This window comes from Puma concolor, chromosome C2 (genome assembly GCF_028749965.1).
Source record: "Puma concolor isolate L17-30 chromosome C2, mPumCon1.1.hap2, whole genome shotgun sequence".
NCBI classification, from domain to species: Eukaryota; Metazoa; Chordata; class Mammalia; order Carnivora; family Felidae; genus Puma; species Puma concolor.
In genome coordinates, this window is record NC_141675.1 from 151,015,597 (window position 1) to 151,038,979 (window position 23,383).

The following is a 23,383-nucleotide window of genomic DNA, read 5'->3' on the forward strand; positions in this document are numbered from 1 at the left end:
CTGAGAGAGGTTGAGTGGTTTACCCAAAGACTCAGAGAATAAGTGGCAGAGGCAAGATTCAAAATCATGTATCTTCTCTAAAGCCCAGCTCTTAAGCCCTGTACCATCCAGCTACACATTTTCTTTCTTTAACGTTTATTTATTTATTTTGAGAGAGAGAGAGAGAGAGAGAGACAACACAAGTGGGGGAGGGGTAGAGAGAGAAGGATAGAGAGAGAGTCCCAAGCAGACTCCGAGCTGCCAGCACAGAGCCTGATGCAGGGCTCGAACTCATGAACCACAAGATCATGACACAAGCCTAAGTTGGACGCTTAACCGGCTGAGCCACCAGACACCCCCCAGCTACAAGTTTTCAAGAGCAAAGCAGACAGCATGCACGGAGAGCTGGTATGTGTGGGGCAAAATGCCTGGCCCTGGGGGGTACAGAGAGACTCGGCCCTGCCTCCTGGAACTGAAGCAGCACCTGCCTGCACGAGGCTTCTGGGACCAAGCACCCACCTGTCCACTCGCCAGCATTTGTTAACAGTAACAAATCTCCCAAACTCAGCTCCAACATTCTAGGGGGGGAAATCGTTCTTAAAAATTAAAATTAAAGTGAAATTCAACAAAAAGACTAACATGAGGAGGATCATCAACAGGTCCTGTGATTTCCGCATAGAGGGGTGGGAAAGGTTAGGTTGGGGCTGCGGATTTCATGTGGCTTCCCCCCCCCCCCCCCCCCACTGAGTCAATGAGACAGGCCAATTACTGGAATGTTCAGGTGGCCAAATACACAGACTGAAGTGGAGATCTTACGTCTGGACCAAGAGTGCATTTTGAAAGGCTCAGCGACACAGAGCATAGAATGAGGAATAAAAAAATTACAAAAGACGCTCACTTGAATAGATGGAAAGTCAGCACTTCAATATGTATCACTTCTATATATCATAGATTCAGGACCGCATCTAACAAAAACCAGAGCTGACATCAGAGGAGAAACCCCGTCGCAAACACCACTGCTCAAGCTCATTACTCCTGGCCATTTCTGGCAAATCTTTGTTTCCCACTTCTTGTCTAAAACACACTGTTTGCTTGGCAGAAGGAGGGAGACGTGAGAACCTCCTACAGCAAATGTTGATATAAAGGAAATGTCCCAAGTGACCGGTGGTATTTATCCAGGTATTATTTCTGCCACCTGCACGGAGTTTACCAAGTAGGTTGGGGGGAAGGGGGCCGTGTCACTCTCTTGTCGTTCAGCTTGAGTTGCCCGGATACCCCTTTTTGGATTCAACAAGGAACAGAAATCTAATTGTCCCTCTCTTCACTTAAACCGTAAGGATCCCAAATTAGGTCATGTCTGTGAACCACATGAATGAACCCTGTACTCTGGAACTCTCTGTGTGGCTTGTGAGACCTGCCCTCTGAAACCAGAGGCAGCAAGCTTTGCAATCAAGATGTTCTGGGGTCTTGTCAAACACAGTCAACATTCAAGAGTTCTTCCCCTTGGCTCCGTCTCGGGGCGCCCGGGTGGCTCAGTCGGTTGAGCGTCCGACTTCAGCTCAGGTCATGATCTCATAGCTCGTGAGTTCGAGCCCCGCGTAGGGCTCTGGGCTGACAGCTCAGGGCCTGGAGCCTGCTTCGGATTCTGTGTCTCCCCCTCTCTCTCTGCACCTAACCCACTCGCATTCTGTCTCTGTCTCTCTCAAAAATAAACATTAAAAAAAAGAAAACAAGAATTCCTCCCCTTGGCAGGCATCCGTTTTGGTGTTCTCACTCCTACTTACTGATACCAATGAGCAGCTCTCTGAGTTCTGATTCCCTTTCTGCAGTCAAACTGCTGACTTACATTAAAAACACCCTCAATGGGGCGCCTGGGTGGCGCAGTCGGTTAAGCATCCGACTTCAGCCAGGTCACCATCTCGCGGTCCGTGAGTTCGAGCCCCGCGTCAGGCTCTGGGCTGATGGCTCAGAGCCTGGAGCCTGTTTCCGATTCTGTGTCTCCCTCTCTCTCTGCCCCTCCCCCGTTCATGCTCTGTCTCTCTCTATCCCAAAAATAAATAAATGTTGGAAAAAAAAAAAATTAAAAAAAAAAAAAAAAAAAAACACCCTCAGCATCGCCTGGGTGGCTCAGTTAGTTAAGTGTCCACTTCAGTTTGGTTAATGATCTCATGGCTCGTGAGTTCTAGCCCTGCATGGGGCTCTGCTCTGACAGCATGGAGCCTGCTTGGGATTCTCTCTCTCTCTTCTCTCTCTGCCCCTGTCCCCCTCAACAAATAAATAAACTTAAAAAAAAAAAAAAAAACACCCTCATAAACTGCCACTTGTGGGCACAATTGTCACTGCCCATTCACTTCAGAACATACTTAGTTTCCACGGACCAGAAAAAGAGAAACAAAGGAGGAAATCTGATGAAAATAAGCCCAGAGGGGCGCCTGGGTGGCGCAGTCGGTTAAGCGTCCGACTTCAGCCAGGTCACGATCTCGCGGTCCATGAGTTCGAGCCCCGCGTCGGGCTCTGAGCTGATGGCTCAGAGCCTGGAGCCTGTTTCCGATTCTGTGTCTCCCTCTCTCTCTGCCCCTCCCCGTTCATGCTCTGTCTCTCTCTGTCCCAAAAATAAATAAACGTTGAAAAAAAAGAAAAAAAGAAAAAAAAAAAAGAAAAGAAGCCCAGAAAAGGACACAATTATAAATGTATATAGGAGCAAACTTTAAAGCTGTAGCTACTGCAGAATCATAGGCAAATCTTAAAATAAGGTTTCTAACCATTGTGGAAATTGTTAAAGTTTCTTTCATGAAATCAACTTTTTTTTTTCTTTAGGCTATATTTTCATATCATAGCATTATCACAACTGTGATTAATGAATTATCTGCATAATTTCTAATTTAATGTCGATCTCCCTGGTTATTCTGTGACTCCCTCAGGCGAGGACCTGACTGGTTTACATCCCAGCTGCCCTGTATATTATTAACTGGCACATAGGAGGGACTCAAAAAAATGTCAACACTAGCTTTGCGATAGCGCTATGATTTCATTATTTCCCTGTGCCACCTGTTTCGAAAGCACTATACCTCATTTCCCAGGCTTGTCACCATGCTACAGTTATGCAAGATGTTACAGGGGTGACAGGCGTATGGGACCTCCCTGGATATGTTTTTCATTTTGCCACTTCCTGTGAATCTTTGATTATTCAAAGTCTTTGATTTCACCTAAACAGTGGAACTTCCATTTGCCCTGACGCCCACACACCACACGATGCTCCTGGCTTGCTGGATTTCACCAGCGTTTTCCGTCTTTCAGCAGCTCCACTTCTAACAATCCGACATCCTATAGAATACCTAGGAGCTCATCCTTTCCTCCCGTGGACACTTGACACAGCAGATCACTGTGTACTACAGCGACCCTCCTGAGACAGCCAGCCAAAATGCCAACTATGATGGCGATTTTCATACGATTTATCCCTTTCTGTCTTCTCCACACAGACACCACCCAAAGTTGTCACATGGTAGTGATATTCAAGAAGAGCTAGCTGGAATACCAAGGGTCACGGAGAGATGCCATCATGATGAGCCAATCATCCCCTCAAGATTGTTGGTTGGCAATAAAATCCAGAACACGCGTGTCCAGGTTCCCAGTCGGTGAACCACACTCCTAAGAACTATGTAGCCACATCTGCGACAGCCTCACACTACACAAAGAATGAGGCCACCACCAAGCTGCCAAGAGCCTCAGAAAACTGTACAAAGTACATTAAAATCAACAGAAAGGCTTCCCATGTCACAATTTTTGGATAACTTCTCACCTCTTCCTCCCCAAAAGCCACCACTGGCTGAAGTTTGACACCACAGGCTTGAATCACACAATCAGATTCAAACTCTTAAATAAACCACTGAACAGACATTAACTTCCCTGTAGGCCTGGGAACACAATTCAGCCCTGCTGGGCATAAAGGGAGATTGAGTATGTAGGGGCAGAGCCGAGTCAGGAGAGCAGAGCATTCTCAGAAAGTGGGTTTACCAGCTGCCCACACCAGCCCCGAGCTTGGCCCACTCTCTGTGCTTCTTGGCCCTCCTAGTTGATGTCCTCCTCCAGGGAAAAAAAAACAAAGGGGGCCCACCTTAACACTGACATTAGTCTCTGTGGGTCAGAAAACAAGAGCTGTTCAGCTTTCCAATACCTTCACCAGCTCAAAGGCTCAAAGCGCTACCTGTCGTTGACTCTTGTTGTAAAGACAATAGCAAACAGCAGAAATTCAAGGGCAAACAACTTTGAGAGCCTCTCTAAACAGTGAGGCTTGGCTACCAGGAAAGAGAAAAAGAAACGAAAACTAATCTTCATTACATCCTGGACAAAAGTGGCAGGGAGGGAGAGAGCCAAGAGAAGGAGAGAGAAATGATCGTCATTTAAAATGTTTTAATATGGCGGCACAATCAAGACTTACTTTCCCACTGCCAGGCAGTGAGTCTGGAGAGGGCCAAATGGCCCATTCTCTCACAGGCTTTTCAGCAGAAAAGTAATACCCATTTGTATAACATTTATAAATCAATAAAGTACTTGCACATGTGGAAACTCAAAGTCTCAGCAACCCTGAGCTATTATACCCACTTTACAGATGAGGAAACTGAGACTCACAGAGACAGAGAGTCAGCCGGAAGTGGCAGAGCCAGGGGCACAATGGGACCAGTCAGCTGGTCAGTAGAGACATGAAAGAAGCAGCTGAGGACCGTGCTATGCTATTCTTTGAGGAAAAAGAAATAAAGCATGGTCCCAACAGTTTATTTTTGTTTTTACTGCCCTTGCCTTAGGAGACATATCTAGAAAAATGTCGCTTCGGCCAATGTTAGAAAATATTGCCTATGTTCTCTTCTAGGATTTTTGTGGTTTCAGGTCTCACATTTAGGCCTTGAATCCATTTTGAATTTATTTTTGTGTAGGGTGTAAGAAAGTGGTCCAGTTTCATTCTTTTTTTTTTGCACATAGCTGGCTAGTTTTTCCAGCATCACTCATTGAAGAGACTGCCTTTTCTCCATCATATATTCTTCCCCCCTTTGTCAAAGATTAATTGACCATATAAGCATGTGTTTATTTCTGGGCTCTCTGTTCTGATCCATTGATCTATGTACCTATCTCTGTGCCACCACCATGTTGTTTTGATCACTACAGCTTTGTAGTATATCTTGAAATCTGGGATTGTGTTACCTCCGGCTTTGTACTTCATTCTCAAGGTCATTTCGGCTATTTGGGGTTTCTCATGGTACATACAGATTTTAGTATTATTTGTTCTAAGTTCTGTGAGACGTGCTGTTGGCATTTTGGTAGAGATTGCACTGAATCTGTAGACTGCGTTGGATAGTATGGGCATTTTAATAATATTCATTCTTCCAATCCATGATCATGGAAGATCTTTCCATTTGTGTCATCTTCAATTCCTTTTATCAAAGTTTCACAGCTTTCAGAGTACAGGTCTTTCAGCTCCTTGGTTAAGTTTATTCCTAGGTATTTTATTCTTTTTGATGTAATTATAAATGGAATTGTTTTTTAATTTCTTTCTGCTACTTCATTATTAGTGTATAGAAAAGCTACCAATTGCTGGGTATTAATTTTGTTGTACAGCAAAGGAAACCACCAACAAAGCAAAAAGGCCACCTACTGAGTGGGAGAAGATATTTGCAAATGATTTATCCAATAAGGGGTTAATATCCAAAATATATGAAAAGCGTATACAAATCAACACCAAAAAAACAAGCAAACAATCTGATTGAAAAATGGGCAGAGAAACTGAATAGACATTTTTCCAACAAAGACATCCAGATGGCCAACAGACACATAAAAGGATGCTCAACATCACTAATCATCAAGGCAATGCAAATCAAAACCACAATGAGATACCACTTTATACCTATCAGAATGGCTAAAATCCAAAAGACAAGAAATAACAAGTGTTGGTCAGGATATGAAGAAAAAGGAATCCTGGTACACTGTGGGTGGCAATGTAAACTGTGGGGACCACTGTGCACCCATTGTGGAAAACAGTTTGAAGGTTCCTCAAAATACTAAAAATGGAAATATCATATGATTCCATAATCCACTACTAGGTTTTTACCCAAAGAAAGCAAAATATATATCTATATAGATATAGATATAGATATGGATATAGATATAGATAGATACCATATATAATATATAATATTCCATTGTGTATGTATATACCATACATGTATATCCAATATATATATGTGTGTATGTGTGTGTGTGTGTATATATATATATATATATATATATATATATATACACACACAATGTATACGATGGAATATTACTCAGCCATAAAAAAGGATGAGATCTTGTCATTTGTGACAACACGGATGGCCCTACAGGGTATTACACTAAATAAAACAAGTCAGACTGAGATAGTCAAAAAGCATATGGTTTCATTCATATATGAAATCTAAAAAAAAAAATGAATAAACAGACAAAAAGCAGAATCAGACCTACAAATACAGAGAACAAGCTGATGGTTGCCAGAGGGAAAGGGTGTGGGGCTAATGGGCAAAGGGGAGTGGCACGTTCAAGCTTCCCATTATGGAATGGATAAGTCACAGGGATAAAAGGCACAGCACAGGGAATAGTCAGGGGTGTTGTAATGACCTGTATGTTAACAGATGGCAGCTACACTTGTGAACACAGCATAACGTATAGACTTGCTGAATCACTACGTTATACACTTGAAACTAACGCAACATTGGGTGTCAAGGATACTCAAATAAAAAAGCAAGCAAGCATAGTCCCCGGATGGGGATGAAGGGGGCTGGGGGATTCCTCTCCATCTTTGCAGTGGATCTAGGAAGCAACACTTCAGGGAGTTACTTTTATTCTTACTCTGACAATTCAAAGAGAACAGTGCCTAAGCTGATAAATTCTCATTTCAAAGGTGATTCATAGACTATTATCTCCAAAAAGAAATCCACCCAGAAATTTGAGATGAGAGAGTTAGGAACAAAGGGCTCCGCTGTTACTTGAACCTGTCGGTGCCTCAAACGGGACAGCAGCTTAAACCAAAATATCAAAGGACTTTTTAAGGCCAGCAGCTCACCTTGAAGTGACTCCGGAATACGACCCCAGCCGCAGATGGAGACACTGGATCTCAAAGGCCAGGCCCACAGTGGCAGCAAGAGGTCAAGTCCACGATTCAAACCCAAGACTGTTTTCTGACTTTGCCACAAGGAAAGGCAAGCGAGGCACACCCTCTAGTGCAGGAAAGCAGCGGGCTCTCCACCCGTGCATTTTGAGGACAGGTAAGCTCTCACCTGATCTCGGAAGGTGGCCTGAGGGGGGAAGAGAAGTAAGTCGGTGGTGAATGTTGCCGCAGCGGAAGGAGCAGGAGGAACGGGTTGGGTGGGACCAGGACTCTGCCCTCCGAGAGCGCCCTCTCCTGTCGCCACTGGGAATAAAAGTGCTTGGCCTGGCTGGGAGCGAATCCAACCCTGGCCAGTGCCCTGGGAACATACAAAGATAAATAAATCCCGAGGCTGGAGAGAAGGGACTGGGACAAGATCCACCCCACCAGCCAGGTCCCAGGGAGACCCCACCAAGCTTCCACCACCCAACTGCTCCCCACTGCTCTGGGAGAGAGAAACAAACGCCTGTCTTGTTAAAGGAACGCAAAACACACACACAGGCTTGGGACGAGAGACAACACTCCCTTTGATGACATTTTGGATGATATTTCTTCCATTTCAAAATGCACCAGGAATTTGCTCTAACTCAATGCTCTGTGAGATAACTTAGGCTCCCTCAGTTTTCCCAGCTTACTTCTTCAGGAGGTTGATTCCAGATTTCTCTTTCCACCCTAAACATTGTAAGGAGTTAGGCCCATTTTGTTGACCTTTCCTTTTTTTTTTTTTAATTGTGGTAAAATATACATAACATAAAATCTGCCCTCTTAACCATTTTTAAGTGCACAGGCCAGTGGCATTCAGTACCTTCACATGAGCCATCACGTTCCTCATCTCCAGACTTTTTCATCTTCCCAAACTGAAACTCTGTCCCCATTAAACACAAAGTCCCCCATCCCCCTTCCCTAGCCCCCCACATCCACCACTCTACTCTCTGTCTCTACATGCCTGACTACTCTGGGGACAGCATATACAAGGAATCCTACAGTGTTTGTCCTTTCGGGTCTGGCTTGTTTCACTGAAAGGTGACCTCATAGTTCACCCCTGTTGTAGCATTGTGTCAGGATTTCCTTCCTGCATTTTTAAGGCTCAATAATGTTCCATTGTATGGATCTATCACATTTTGTTTACCCATCAGCCATCAATGGACACTTGGGCTGCTTCGACCTTTTGACTCTGAATGACGCAGCTATTATCCGAGAAAACTCTGCTTTTATTATTGTGATGTCACTGCCCAAGCCCATCTGAAGCTCGGGCCAGGAGTCCTTCTCAGTGGTTTCGAAAACCCCCCTCCCGTTCAGTGCCCTCCCCCACGTGATACCCAGCCCCCACCACAAAGCCCAAAGCAATCAGAAAACAAAACTCCACCCTCACACAGTCCAACCATCACACACACCCCATCCCTCACCCACCCCAACTCTGACACACCCCAACCCTCACATACCCCAACCCTCATACAACCCAAACCTCACAGACACAGCAACTTGACATACCCCAACTCTCACAAACCCCTTCACACATACACCCAGTCCCCACACAGCCCAGACCCCCCCCCCAGTCCCCCTAAAGCTAGGGACTTTATGGGCTGGCCTCCAGCCTACACACAAGAACCACAGGGACTTCCCAGCCTTGGGGCATCATTCAGGGAGCCCCAGCATTTCCACTTCTGTCTCCCTCCCTCTCTTAATGGGACCGCATAGTTTTGAAAACAAAATGACTCCTGCCTCTGCCACGTGAGCGAGGGCACCTCCAGGTCTCCTGGACAGAAAGCCCTGCTCTCACCTTGGACACTGGAAGCAGGGGAAGAAAGAATTCCTGTAAACTATCCTGAGTTATAAAGGTTTTTGCATACTAACCCCAGCCTCTTCAGACCTATTTTTATTACATTATGTTCACTTGTCATCCAAAAGGAGGACTCAAGTAGAAAAACGCATTTTAGGGGCGCCTGGGTGGCGCAGTCGGTTAAGTGTCCGACTTCAGCCAGGTCACGATCTCGCGGTCCGTGAGTTCAAGCCCCGCGTCAGGCTCTGGGCTGATGGCTCGGAGCCTGGAGCCTGTTTCCGATTCTGTGTCTCCCTCTCTCTCTGCCCCTCCCCCGTTCATGCTCTGTCTCTCTCTGTCCCCAAAATAAATAAACGTTGAAAAAAAAATTAAAAAAAAAAAAAAGAAAAACTCATTTTAAATATCCTAAGGTTTTCCTGCTGTCCTTGGGCCATACGTGGTACAGAAAGCCTATGGAGAGAGCTGTTAAGGAAGGAGATGGATCTAGATGCTGTTCTATGGATTAGGCAGAAACAGGCTGTGCCAGTCTCATTCACCAGCTGTTTCCCCAGTAAAGACTACAGGTATGTAGTTGGTGCCCAATCAGTGACGATTGAATGAGTAAGTGAAGAGATGTTTAAAGTCAATGGAAGGTGAAGGGAGAGAATGGGTGCCCCCTTGAGTGTCCATCTTCACCTTGAATCAGCCAGGGTAAAAGTGCTGCTTAGCAGTGGGAGCTTTGGGGAAAACCTAGAGTCCAGGGGCTATTTAGTCTTCGCTCACCATAAGAGGTTGGGTCAAGGTGAAATTCACAGGCAGGAAACTCTGGGTGCACCTGCCCGGCTCATGGACCTTACGAAGCATTCCCTTAAGCTGTGGCTGCATGAGACGCAAGGACAAGAGTAATGAGACTCGCACAGATGCTCCTGAGCCTGGAAGGGCAGTCTAGTCTTTCTGGATCGTCTTGACAATGGGAAGTTGCTGCAAATTTCAACCTGCTTGCTTTCCGGCTTCTGAGCTCCAGCCCTCTAGGGAGGTGGATTCACCACTCACTGCACCAGTAGGTAACCCACCCTGTACCTCCAACCTCAGGCAGTTCAAGCATCAGTTGGTCAAAGTAGGGAGAAGGATGCTTTCCCACACCTTTTCAGGAAGATTGGGGGAAAAGGTTTTTCTGCTAACAACATATGCATATTGGCTGACTTTACCAAGCCTGTGGTTAGTTACAGCCACAGATTTGGGCAAGATTTGGACACAAAACAAAATGACCCAGCTGCTAAGACCAGGGCTACTTCTCTTTTTTTTTTTTTTTTTTTTTTTTTTTATAAATTTTTTTTTTCAACGTTTATTTATTTTTGGGATAGAGAGAGACAGAGCATGAACGGGGGAGGGGCAGAGAGAGGGAGACACAGAATCGGAAACAGGCTCCAGGCTCTGAGCCATCAGCCCAGAGCCTGACGCGGGGCTCGAACTCACGGACCGCGAGATCGTGACCTGGCTGAAGTCGGACGCTTAACCGACTGCGCCACCCAGGCGCCCCAACCAGGGCTACTTCTCAACAGGGCACTAAAGAAGTAAATCTAGTATCAATCAAGTTACTGATAAAGAAACCTGATCAGAAACAGCAGAAAAGATGCTCTCCTCTGTCTCTGTTAGATGGGCCCTTTTCTGCAACCAGTCTGTGTTTTTGTCATGAACCAGTGCATTCAGCTGTATCTCAGAAGACCCCCACTCTGGGCAGCAGTATGCTTGAACTTGAAACAGGAAAACTGGAACCCATCCGAGCAGGAACCAAGAGGTAACCTACAAGGAACAACACAAAGCTGTTGACCCACCTCTTGTAGAAAGCATTGTTCCCGGTTTATTTAAAACACTAGGGCCACTGCAGAAATAATTACGCGTACTAACCAGACTCCTCCTCACTTCAAGTGACCTCTTCACAGCAACCGAGACCCAGGAAAAGTCTGTCATTAAGGTTCATAAAGAAAAGATAGGTGTATCAACATTGAGGTCTTGTGGTGAGCTGAGAAGAAGCCTCCCTAGAGTCTGCTGGTTCTATCTCACCAAGCTATTTTCTCCCAACATGGCTGTGGTCTGGTCTTCAAACAAGCTGAAAGATAAGCAAATACCCTTCCTCTCAGCTTACATTTGACTGCCTTCAGCATCCAGCGTGTTTCATGAATGACAACAATATAGTAGAAAGCCACAATTCACCCACACTCAACCACAGAACTCCCATCTAGAATAAACCAGAATTGGGGCAGAGGAACCCATCCAAAAACAAAATCAAATTTGATTGAAAGGTGATACAACCAGCCTCTTTCAGCTACTGATCATTCTGAAGTGGGAAATATGAGAGTTAGGGAAATCACATGACTAACTCAAACCACTATAAAGTCACAAACCATGTCTTAGAATCAGAAACAAAAACTTGAGAATGGATTGCTAGACAAAATCTACACTGTCCAACTCAGTACCACTAATGACATGCAGCTGTTTAAATTTAATTTTCAATTCATTAAAACGAAATAAAATTTACAATTCAGCTCCTTACTCTTGCTAACCACACATTTCAAGGGCTCAGCGGCCACATATGGTTAGTGACCACCATATTGAGCAGCACGGATATGGAATATTTCCATCATAGCAGAATGTTCTTTCAGACCGCACAGGACTACACACTAAGAAAGGAAAAAAGAAAGGGAATTTAAAAAGCAATAAAAGAGTTCTCCTCAAAAAAAACAAAAAACAAAAAAACCAGAAACCTAAGTATCCACCATGTACCTATCTTGTGCTTCCTGAAGGCATATTCAAACATAATGAACACATAGACGATATGAGACTTTAAGGCTACATAGACCAACGATGTTCCATAAAAGCTAGAAATGGTATATGTGCCATGGGTATTTTCGTAATTGTCATCAATAAGCTGAGAGCAACCCTTTCAACAAAATGTTAGTTGGTGGCCTCATGCTCATTTTGTTGATCTATTCTTCTGATTTCTAGTGGAACAAGTTTAGATCCTCCTGAAAAGGAACAGGAAAATATCCTACTTCCCACTTCTAGAACACATATATTTACTAGCCCTCTTCTTTCCATAAATGTGCATCATAGATTAGAGTTTTTGTTTTTGTTTTTGTTTTCAGGAATTTCCTTAGCAGAAGCCTCTGCCCCATGACCACCTTGAACACCAGCTTTGGGGCAGTAGAGAATGTCATAGTCAAGGTTCCTTGCACAACAAGCAACAGAAACCAATCTGTCCTACCTTAATTAGAAAAGGAAAATTGTCAGATGGATTCCAGAATACTTCATGAAGCCTAAGGATAATGAGGCTTCATGAGACACTTCAAGACCTGACAATCCACCGTCTCTGTCTCAAATGTCTGCTTCCCTTTGTCCAACTATGTAATTTCTTGCTCTCTTCAGAACTTCATTCTCTGCTTCTCTTCTCACAGAGTAGAAAAGGGCCACCCCTCAGCTCTAAGGAGCATATGTGGCCACCTCATGACTCTTGAATTTCACATGTCCCTTGGTACTTAGAATTTCAGAGACCCAATTCCAAGAGCCCAGGAGAACTGATTAGCTCAGCTTATCTCTCAGTAGTCCAAACAATCATGGAGGGAGAGTGGAACCATCCAGAGTAAACATGTCAGCAGCAGCTACTGAGGTACAGAAGAGTGGGAAGCAGAGAATTCTCAGGGAGGGTGCTCTGAGCAGTGATACCAAGGATGTAAATGGGGGAAAATGTGAGTTTAAGAAACTAAAGGCCACCTAATAGATACATTCCAATAACCCAAAATATTATAATACAGGATGTCTATAAAATCTGGAAACATAGCTAATATTATTTTTATTTGTAACAGATTAAATATGTCTTTGAAAACAAGTATATTCATTCACTTGTGTTTCCCAGACATTATGGACATAGTTTACATCATATGCTTCTTCATTGCTACATTGCTCAAAGAAAGCAAAGATTTTATAAAGAGATTAAAGTGTTAGCAAGTTATTTCCAATATACTTGAAAAGCTGAGATGATTTTTATTCTTAAATTTCTGAATATACATGCTTTCTTTGGAAAGAAAGTATAGTCATATTTTATAGTTTAATTTAGTGTTTTTGTAATAGTCTTTACTTTAGAGATATTCTGTGAAATTGATTTTTTACCAATTATCTCCCTGTTTTCTCAGAGATACTAAATATTGGTATTCTTTGAAAGGTACTGAAGCAAACGATAATAAAAGCCAAATTATCCTCTTTATATTTTTGCTGTGAAAAACTGAAGAAAAAAAAAATGGGCACCTGAGTGGCTCAGTCAGTTAGGCGTCTGACTCTTGATCTCAGCTCAGGTCATGATCTCATGGTTCATAAGACTGAACCCTTCATCAGGCTCTGTGCTGACAGTGTGGACCCTGCTTGGGATTCTCTCTCTCCCTCTCTCTCTCTTTCTCTGCCCTCCCCCACTCGCACCTGTGTATGCTCTCTCTCTCTCTCTCTCAAAATAAATAAATAAACTTTAAAAAAAAACTAAAAAAAAAAGTTTACAGGTCACTCAATGCAGCTCAGTTTTTTGGCAGACATTAATACTGTACTTTAATTTTTAATAATATTTGCCCAAAATTTTTATACTAAAAATTCATTTCTAAAGGAATACCTTTCCCCTGTACTGAAAAAGGCATTTATTTCCATTTGCATCTTTTTATCAGGTAAGTTTTTTTTCCTCCCGGAGCTCCCAGGAAAAAATAAAGATCAAGTCATTTAAAATGGAACACATCATGGGGGCCAGAATGGCCAAGGAAGTAGGTAACAAGCTGAACCTTTGCTTTATCCCTTTGGCTTTTCATGTCTCATGTCCCAGGCTTTCAAGATCTCCAGAAGCCCACCCAGTTTTCCCTCTGTTCATAGCTAGTGGGGTAACAGGAAAAACATAGGCTTTGAGGTCAAATGCTGTCAATAAGCTACATGATTTTGAGAAAATTACTTCATCACACAAAGCCTGTTTCCTCATCTGAAAATGAGATTAATGATGGAAATCTCACAGTTTTGTTGTGAAGATTAACTGAGTCAACATTTGTAAAGTACCTAACCTCAGCATACAATAAATATATCTATATTCATATTAGAATTATTATTGTCATTTTCTTTCTTTCAGTGGCATGGCTTTTAATTAGTACTATCTTTCTAAAAGTGACCTTCTTTAGCTTGGTCTTGCAAATCCCTCCTCTCCCAGCCTCAGTTCCAGCCCTGGGATGCAGCTCAGCCCAGACTCCGAAACAAAGGAACAGCAAGAACAAGTAGACGCTGAAATGGCTAATAAATATTGCTAAACCCCTATAAGTCTGATTGAAGAAAAGAGAGAAGGCACAAATAAAAAGTATTAGGAATGAAAAACAGAAACAGAAATACAGATGTGCAAATTAAAAAGAGAAAATTATGAACAATTTTTGCCAATAATCTGATAACTTAATTGAAATAGGTAATTACCTAGAAAAATATTAATTGTCAAAAATGACTATAGAAGATATAGAAAACCCGAATGGTCCTATGCCATTTACCAAATTTAATCTCTAATTTAAAATCTTTCTCAGCTGAGTAAGTACATGGAGTTTATTATACTATTCTCTCCACTTTTTATTATGGAAAATTTTAAGTATATGCAAAAGTTAAAATAATAATTTCTCATATAGAAATGTTTTTGCAGGTAAGTTTTATCAAACATTCAAGAAAGAGGGATTCTAATCTCTCATTAATTTTTTCAGATAATAAGAAAAAACAGTACAACTTACTTTTTATGCTAATATAATCTTAATGCCAAAAATAGACAAGAATGAGATGAGAAAGGAAATTTTAGGCCAGAGAAGCTATAATGGGAACTGGGGCATGTTGAACTCTATGGTGACCTGGCCTTTCAATTTTTATCATCCTTCCTCCTTTATGTTGTCATTTATCTTATTTAAACTTCAGTCCTTCCACTAATGCCTGATAAATCCACACACCTGCAGGGTGGTGTTGTAGATGGATGTGAGGAATAAAGCCTGTCCTATACATAATGTCCTGGCTCTTCAGAGACCCAGAGACTAGATGCGGAGGCTCTAGACCATGTGTTCTAGAAAGGAATCCTAAGTAAACAGTGAGGATATCAGTGACTCTTAATGGTTTTGCTGCCCCCTTCTCTAGGTGACTATTCAAAGAAATGATTTCATCTGATCACATCTGATGAATCAGCCAGGTACATCCCACAGCAGCCCTATGGCCATGGCTCAGGACAGGCTGATGCCTTTCCCCTACTCATCTCATTAGAAGCAAAGCCCATGACCTGACCTGCTGCCCTTGTCCCCCAAGGTGTTACATCAGAGGTTCAGAGCTATCAACTACTGTACTCGTGTGGCCCTCCAGCCAGCAGTGTGTCCTCATTTGAGTCATAAGCCCAACTCTACACTATATTGCTAAGTGAGACTAATTTTAGTAACTTCAGAAACTAAAATATTCTTGCACTTGGCAATTTCCCATTGTCCAAGGCTAGATCATTGCTAACAGGACCCACGTAAACAGGGATGGGCATGAAATATTTAAAAGACTGACATTATCTGCCCGATTGATGTAGAGAGTTCATTTGGGGAGTACTAAAAGGTAAGTTTGGTTATACCAAGCTAGACCCAGGGGAGAATGGTGTTACTTGTTTGAATAAACCATGGGGGAGGGGTCCAGCATTCTTTTAGCAGCAGTGTAATTTTAATGAGTAAAATTATATAGAAACCTTCAATATATAAAGCTGATGAAATCAGAGCTGGTCTTCTTATAGAAGGAAGATGGAGATTCAGAAATTCACCCATTTGACTTTCTCCTATCCTCTGAGTCAACCCCTCTAGAACGCAGACTCCTTCCCTCAGCACTATGGGTATTGGGCACACAGCTCAAAGTCCACTGCCATGTGACATTAAAGTTCCACTTAAAATCTTTGTCACAGAGTCATCCATAATATGGAGTTAGGAGGTTTATGTAAAACAGACCCTCCACTTTGCCAGTGAGAAAACTGTGAGAAGGAGAGTCTTCCTGACCTGTCTGAACTCCACGTCTACTCAATGGCAGAGGCAAAAATATTATATATGCACCTTGACTCCCACCTCCTCCTATTTCCACCACACCCTACTGAAGTTTCGCCAATTAATTAAATGGAATTGGTGAACTTGCATCTACTACTGACTCCTGTATTGTTAACTATTCCCATACCTCAATGATACGTGTACACACTTCTGCACGGTTCTAAGGATATGTGTAGCAGAAGTCCTGGCTAGGCTATGGATGAGGCCTGCAGAGATAGATGGCCCAGCCACACACACACATCATCCACTAAGCATCATGGTTGCCAGAAGCAACTTGAACTTGTTGAGCCTGAGGGCAGGTAGAACAGGGCCGGGGAAGGGGAATCAACAGAAGGGAGGAATAGGGAGACTGTGGGGTTCCCTGGGAAAGAGCCTACTGTGCTAGATAAAAGGGTTGGATCTGATGGTCCAATCTCACCAGCAGAACCTGAGGGATGGGGGGAATGGCAATTCCAGGTATGACAAATGCCTCTGCCTAGATGTTGCCCCAAACTCGACCACACTGACAGTGTGCACACAACCTGCGAAAGAGAAGAGGTGTGGAATACAGACTATTTAATAAGCTGTAAGTCCTAGAGGATCCAGCACCCAGAATCTCCACAGAGGGTCCCCCCACAAAAGAGATTAAAAAGGTGTTTCCCTACTAGCAAGAGTGGTGGTAAGCCTCAGGAGGCAACAGACACTGTATCCTTCCCCCGAGCCTACTCCCCACCCCCAAACAAGGGTCAGCAGCCTGAAGGAACCTCAAAGCTACAAGAGACCTGAAGTTCCAAAAGAAAGCAAGGCCTCCCTTTAAGTCCAACACAGAAAACTACAGAAAATCACACTGACTGGCCCGGCTTGTGTCACATGACAACTCCCGAACCAATCGCCATGGGGAAAGGACATATGCCACGAGTGGCACGCGGAAGTCAGGTGCGCTTTGGGCCAGCCAGCCTCTCCCAACCATACATCATCGAGGAGGAATGGCAGGACCCCTGAAGCTGAAGATAAATGGGGGAGGGGTGGTGAACAGACCAAACAACCGCAGATCCTTAGGCTGAGAAATTTCTAGACTGTTACCTAAAAACAATCAAGAATAAAAGGTTTGAATAAGCTGAAATCCTTTTAGAGAGAAGTATCTAAAAAAAGGAGATGCAGAAGAAAATTTAAGAAGGTAACCATCATAGGCTAGGGGATAAGGACACTGATAAGGAGCTAACACAACCAAAGATGGAATAACAAGAATACAGATGATAAAAGGAATAAACTAAAGATCAATAAAAGCTACCACCTAGTCACACCTCCCAACAGTACATCTATGGTTTCATTTTATCCTCCTCAACAGCCCTGCCTCAAAAACTGTCATCCCCCAGCAAGAGCTAAGCAATCTGGGTTTCACGAGGTCATATCATCCAAAGTCATTTAGCTAGTTCCACAGCAGAATTCGAAATCAAGCCCAGGTGTGAAGGACCTCTAAATCTCTCCCACCCCTTTCACGTCCCTCAGTCCCCTCCCACACCATACTGTCTCCCCTGTTCTGCAGTTTTAAAACCAAATCATGAGGATTTTGGAGCTGGTATATTTTTGAAGCTACGGTAACAGCCACATTAGAGGCTAGTGTATAAGAATTCAATAACTACTGAGAGTCTAACTGGAATGGAGAGAAGAAAATTGGAAAACCAGCAAGGTGTAAGGTAGTGCTTCTTGGGTATCAAAAGCATCTCTGAATGCTTATTAAAACTACACCTTTGGGGCACCTGGGTGGCTCAGTCAGTTAAGCATCTGACTTCAGCTTAGGTCATGATCTCACGGTTCACGAGTTCAAGCCCCACGTCAGGCTCTGTGCTGTCAGCTGAGAGCCTGCAGCCTGCTTCGGATTCTGTGTCTCCCTCTCTCTCTGCCCCTCCCCCACTTGCATTCTGTCTCTGTCTCTCAAAAATAAATAAAAACTTCAAAAAAAAAAAAAAACTACACCTTCTAGGGGTGCCTGGCTGGCTTGGTAAAGGGGAGCATGGGACTCTCAATCTCAGGGTCATGAGTTCAAGCCCCACACTGGGGGTGAAGCCTACTTAAATTTTTTTAAAAAGTTTAAAAAAACAAAAACTGCACCCTCTAGGTCCTCATCCCCAGAGATTCAAGGTTTTTAGGTGTGGGGCGAAGCCCAAGAATGCCAGCTTCAACAAGCACCAGTGATTCTGAGGTAGGCCATTGGCAGAACAGTGTTCAAAAACACTAGTGAGAAACCAGGGCAATTAATAATGGCAGAGTGTGAGAAAAATTGGAGAGAGATGTATGTAGTCTAATACTGTGCACACTGGGAAAAGAGGAAAAAGAAACATGTCAAAGGCGACCACTGAATTTACTTATCTCTGCTTTTGAAGATGGATGTCATCTTTGTCCCAGAAAGAGAATATTCTGGAAAAACTAAGCAACTGGAAGGGGCAGGGGGAGGGGGAAGTATCTCCTGCATCACTAAGTGGCAAAGTACCAAACCTAAGCAAAGGCTTAAAATAATTATTAATACTTGATCTAAGGTTATAAAAGAATAAGGAAGAAAATAAGAGGAAAGAATACACTAAGTCAATGTTATTGATTTACACTCTCTGAAAGAAATGCCAGACTATTATTTAGATGTCAAAATAACTCCAAGAAGAGTACAAGGCTGTTTTGATCATTTGAAACCAAATACCTGCTTTCTCTGAGATGGGGCTTTCAGACATAGAGCCTCCTTAAATACCACTGCGATGCTCTGAACAGATCACATTTCCCCTTCAAAGGTTACACCATGTTAAATTATATGCAATTTCAAAAAGAACAAGTCGTTGTCCTACTTTGAGTCCCCTTCTCTTAAAAGCATGTTTTGACTAAGATTAATTTATAGCCCAAGGAGATTTGGGGAGAGGAAAAAACCTTGAAATTGCAAGCAAAAATAACTAAGAATTCCGGTCACTTCTTAAATATCAAGTGATGTTGTTTTGGGAATAGGACCAGATTTGCACAGAACCACAGGTAAATGGACCAAACTTTGGGATTTGCAGTATCCAATAGACACTTCAAGGCGGGGGGGGGGGGGGGGGAATCTAGTGGATGCCACAGTTGTGGAGTGTAGCCATAATGGAGCTCAACGTTGGGCAATTTGCTCAGCCTCTAAGCCCTTCACCAAATGGAAAGTGGTACACTAAGAAAACACGAGGGCAGAGATGCTCATTACCCCACAGGAGTGGTGTGAGACTAATTAGTGAGTGCTCCTGAAGCACTTAAGAATGGATCAGCTGGGCAGTTTGGCTCATTCAACATTAGGTTTCTGTAAAATGTGCCCGTGGCGGCATGGATAACTTGCATCCTGACTGTTCCTATCACGATAGCCATAGACGTGCTCATCTCTTTCTATACTAATAAGTCCCCTTATTTCCTTAATCAGATTTCTCCATAATAATGTATTGTTCGTGTTTCTTTTTATTTATTTAAGTTTACTTGGTTATTTTGAGAGAGAGAGACAGAGAGCAGGGGAGGGGCAGAGAGAGAGTAGAGGGAGAGAATGCCCAGTAGGTTCTGGGCATTGTCAGCAAGGAGCCCGATGCAGAGCTCCAACCACGAACCACCAGATCATAACTTGAGCCGAAATCAAGAGCCGGAGGCTTAACCAACTGAGCCACTCAGGTGGCCCCGTTTCTTCTTTTTAAAACAAACCAAAAAAGGCATCTCCTTGTGCTTTTTAATATTTTCTTCACATATGCTAGGAATCTCTTTGTCAATCATTTATGTAACACTTACTCTACCAAATCAATGTAACTCATTAACTGAAGGGGCCCCAGGAGAGCCTGTGTGGCAGGTGGTACTAGGGTGCATTCACCCACCTGAGGAAGAAAAACGTCCTTATACACCTCAGCTTTTGCATAGGGTCACTTTGGTAATTCCACTTCCAGAATTTTTTGATTACTCAGATGCAAATTACTGAAGGGAAGATGTTTTCAATGGGATAGGGATTAAGTACTTGCATCGCAGTTTTGATCTGTTGGGCCATTTCCTGGGTCCTTGGATTTTAAACTCTGGCCTAAGACTCACTTCCTTTGAGGATCTATGGTCTGCTAGGACCGCCATGACAAAACACCTCAGACTTGGGGGCGTAAGCCAGAGACATTTATTTTCTCCCAGTTCTGGAGGCTCGAAGTCCAAGATCAAGGTGTCAGCAGGTTTGGATTCTCCTGAAGCCTCTCTCCTTGGCTTGCATATGGACCTTCTCACTGTGTCTCACGTGGCCTTTCCTCTGTGTGCACACATCCCTGTATCTTTACCTCTTCTTATCTGAAAACCAGTACTATTGAAGTAGGCCCCCAGCCTCCAGGACTTCATGGTATTAGAGTTCTCCAGAGAAATAAGCCATAGGATATAAAAGGAGACATCTATAGAATTGGTTCATGTGGTTATGGAGGCCAGGAAGTCCTATAGTTTGCTGTCTGTCAGATGGAGAACCAGGAAAGCCAGTGGTATAAAACAGTTCAAGTCCAAAACCTGAGAAACGAGGGGTTGATGATTTCAGTCCCAGGCTGAGTCCAAAATCCCAAGAGCCAGGACTGTCAATGTCCGAGGTCTGGAGATGGATGCCTCAGCTCTTGTAGAGTGTAAATTCACCCTCCACTGCCATTTTGTTCTCTCTAGGCCTCTCAGTGGCTTGGATGATGCTCACCCACACTGGAGAGTGCCATCTGCTTGATATAGTTCACCAATTCAAATGCTAACTTCTTCCAGAAACACTCTCAAACACATCCAGAAATAATGTTTTACCAACTATCTGGGCATCCTTTAGCCTAGGAAAGTTGACATAACATCACATTCATTGAATGCTAATTATCTCCTCCAAGGGCCTGTCTCCAAACACAGTCACATTGAAGATTAAAGCCTCAACATATGAATTTGGAGGAGTACAATGCAGGCCATCACAGAGGATATACCAGACACATTAGCAGAACCAAAAATAGAAATTCTGTAGAATGGTGGAGAAGTTTAAGCAATTGCTCTATGTTAACTTGACCCATAACACCATCAGAGCACAAGTACCATGAGTTAAACCATACTCCTGAAATAAATCAACTGTATATAGAATAAAAGCACTGAGTTTATGGGAAGGGATTGGTCCTATTGCTAATTTCTATCTTTTAATATAATTAAAAGGGGCTTCTACTCAACCAGAACCCTTGGACATTCATTTCAGATCCAAATGATAAAGGATGTCAAAATATGTATCTTGGAAACCAACTGTATTTAGCTTCTGATAGGGAAAAATTTTGTGGACATAGCATTTAATAAACAAGAGAAGAGGGCTTTTCATTCAATATCCTTATGATACGAAAAGTGGCTATTAAACTTAATAGCCATTACTATTTCAATAAACAATGAACACAACCCAGAAAGCACTTTATCCAAAATGTATAAAATCTATGCAAATCATCAACTGTGACTAGCCAATGGGAAACTTGGGCTTCCAGCACTAATTTGCTATTGGCCCCCAGTACTTACTCTTCCCCTTCATCAAGATGCATGGCTCTACAATTCCCTGAGCCCTGATAGATATCTGTTGTGCATAGGACAGCAAAGCCAAGGGGCAACTTATAACACGGATCATTTAAAGGAGGGATAGGATCCTGGAAATGGCCCTAGATTAAATAGCATCTTAAAAAAGATATAACCAAAGCCTACAGATAGCTTTTTCTGAACTTCAGACTACCCAACCTTTTCTGGCAGCTCATGACATTTCTATCAGCTGCCCCACACCTGACATCATCTAAGTGAAAATGTGCTGGGGCTCTCTTAGCCTAACCAATACTGTTAGCTTAAATTTCCCATTTGTCTTCATATTCTTTATTATTTTCTTCTTGTTTCTAGCATTGGGTTCTTTCTTCTGAGCCCCAAATCCATACTACTTTAGATGACTGTATCTGTATACAGTGTGTCTGACCTCCCATGAAAGTGTTCTATTTAACTTCACTATGCTGAAGAGTTATGGTGATGAAAACCTACTAATAATTATTAGCAAAGCAGGATTGGGGGGGGGGGGGCGCGGATAGAATTGCAGGGGATACACAAGAAGAAACAGCCCATAGGACAGACTTTCCTTTGTAGTAAAGAAATTTGTGTGTATATGGTGTCTGATTCGAGACATGTATGGCTGGTAATGGCATAAGAATTGGGAAAACATTTTTTACTAACACTTACTGTAAGGGGGAAAGAACCGTGGCTGTTTTTTCTGTCAGTGGCACCCAAACTCTGAAGAACTTCCACAGATAGGACCTACAATGTCCAAATTCTTCCCTGATTACTCTTCCCAAATTATGAACTAAAAAAATAACATGGGAATGGTAGCTACACTGTCCTGTTGCTGTTCTACAGTAAATCGTATTTTACTCCAGGAAGGAATATTTAAAGTGAAGAATACAAAACACTACATTCATATTAAATTCCCAAAGCAAACCATCTACTTCCTTGGTTTAGAGTGACCGAGGTGGCCTTAATGTTTCCCTCAGCTTGACTAAACCTTAGACAGACTTATTCTTAACCCTAGACACTGACCTCCCTTTCCTTGGAGCATTTTGTCTAAAAAAACTTATAAATTCTTTTTCTGCCACTTTCAGATATATGACATCTTTTTTAAAGCTTCTTGCCAGTTTTATAGTCCGGGGATGTCTTTCTCAAGGACCCGGGAGCCATTGTTTCAAAACGTAATCTTCAAAGGAGATAGCAGCCTTATCTCCCAGTCTCTGGGGGAGGGCAGGAGCCCCATATGATGGCCTAATCACAGAGAAAACATTTGCGGACTCAGTAAATAACCCAATGTGCTCTACACATCTCACCCATCAACCTCCTGCTAACATCCTCCACCAGCTCATCCCAGCCCTTAAAAACCCTCCTGCCCTTTCTTTCAGTAAATCTGACTGCAGACTCCAGTTCCTCTCCCCTTTCGTAACAGTCTTGAATAAGGCCATCCTTGACTGCTTAACTTTGTTTACTGCAATTTTTGCTTTGACAAGAGTTTGTCATTCCAATAACTCTGCTCTTCATGGAGAAGCGGGAAGGCTCCTTTGCTCTTGGTTTCAATGAGGTACTTACTTCATAGTTAGCAAAGGATCCCTAATTTCTTCATGGTAAAGCGCCTACAAGACATGTACTGTTAATTGCAGGCAAGCTGTTTGAGAAGTCCATGTACACGTGTTAATAAGGAGCTCTAAAGATATTCATTGTTATCATCATCCATTCAACAAACATTTACTGAGCGTTGACCAGCAACTGTGCTTGGTCCTGAGTACACACTGGGAAGCACGCAGACCGGGTCTCAGCCTGTAAGAAACTTCAGTCCAGCATCCGTGTTACAAAGAAAGCATTCATGGGGGG

At 43.0% G+C, this 23,383-nt stretch overlaps 1 protein-coding gene across 2 annotated transcripts in view; it reads right to left on the reverse strand.

Moving 5' to 3' along the window:
* Positions 1 to 23,383, reverse strand: part of SETD4 (SET domain containing 4) — a 186,063-nt gene that overhangs the window by 60,197 nt on the left and 102,483 nt on the right. Inside the window, exon 14 of one of the 2 annotated variants that reach the window (XR_015240436.1) lies at positions 7,070 to 7,301. The gene's annotated coding sequence lies outside the window, so the exon portion shown is untranslated. Of the gene's footprint in view, positions 1 to 6,321; positions 7,302 to 23,383 lie in introns of those variants that run through there. The other variant, XR_015240435.1, reaches the window with a different exon arrangement.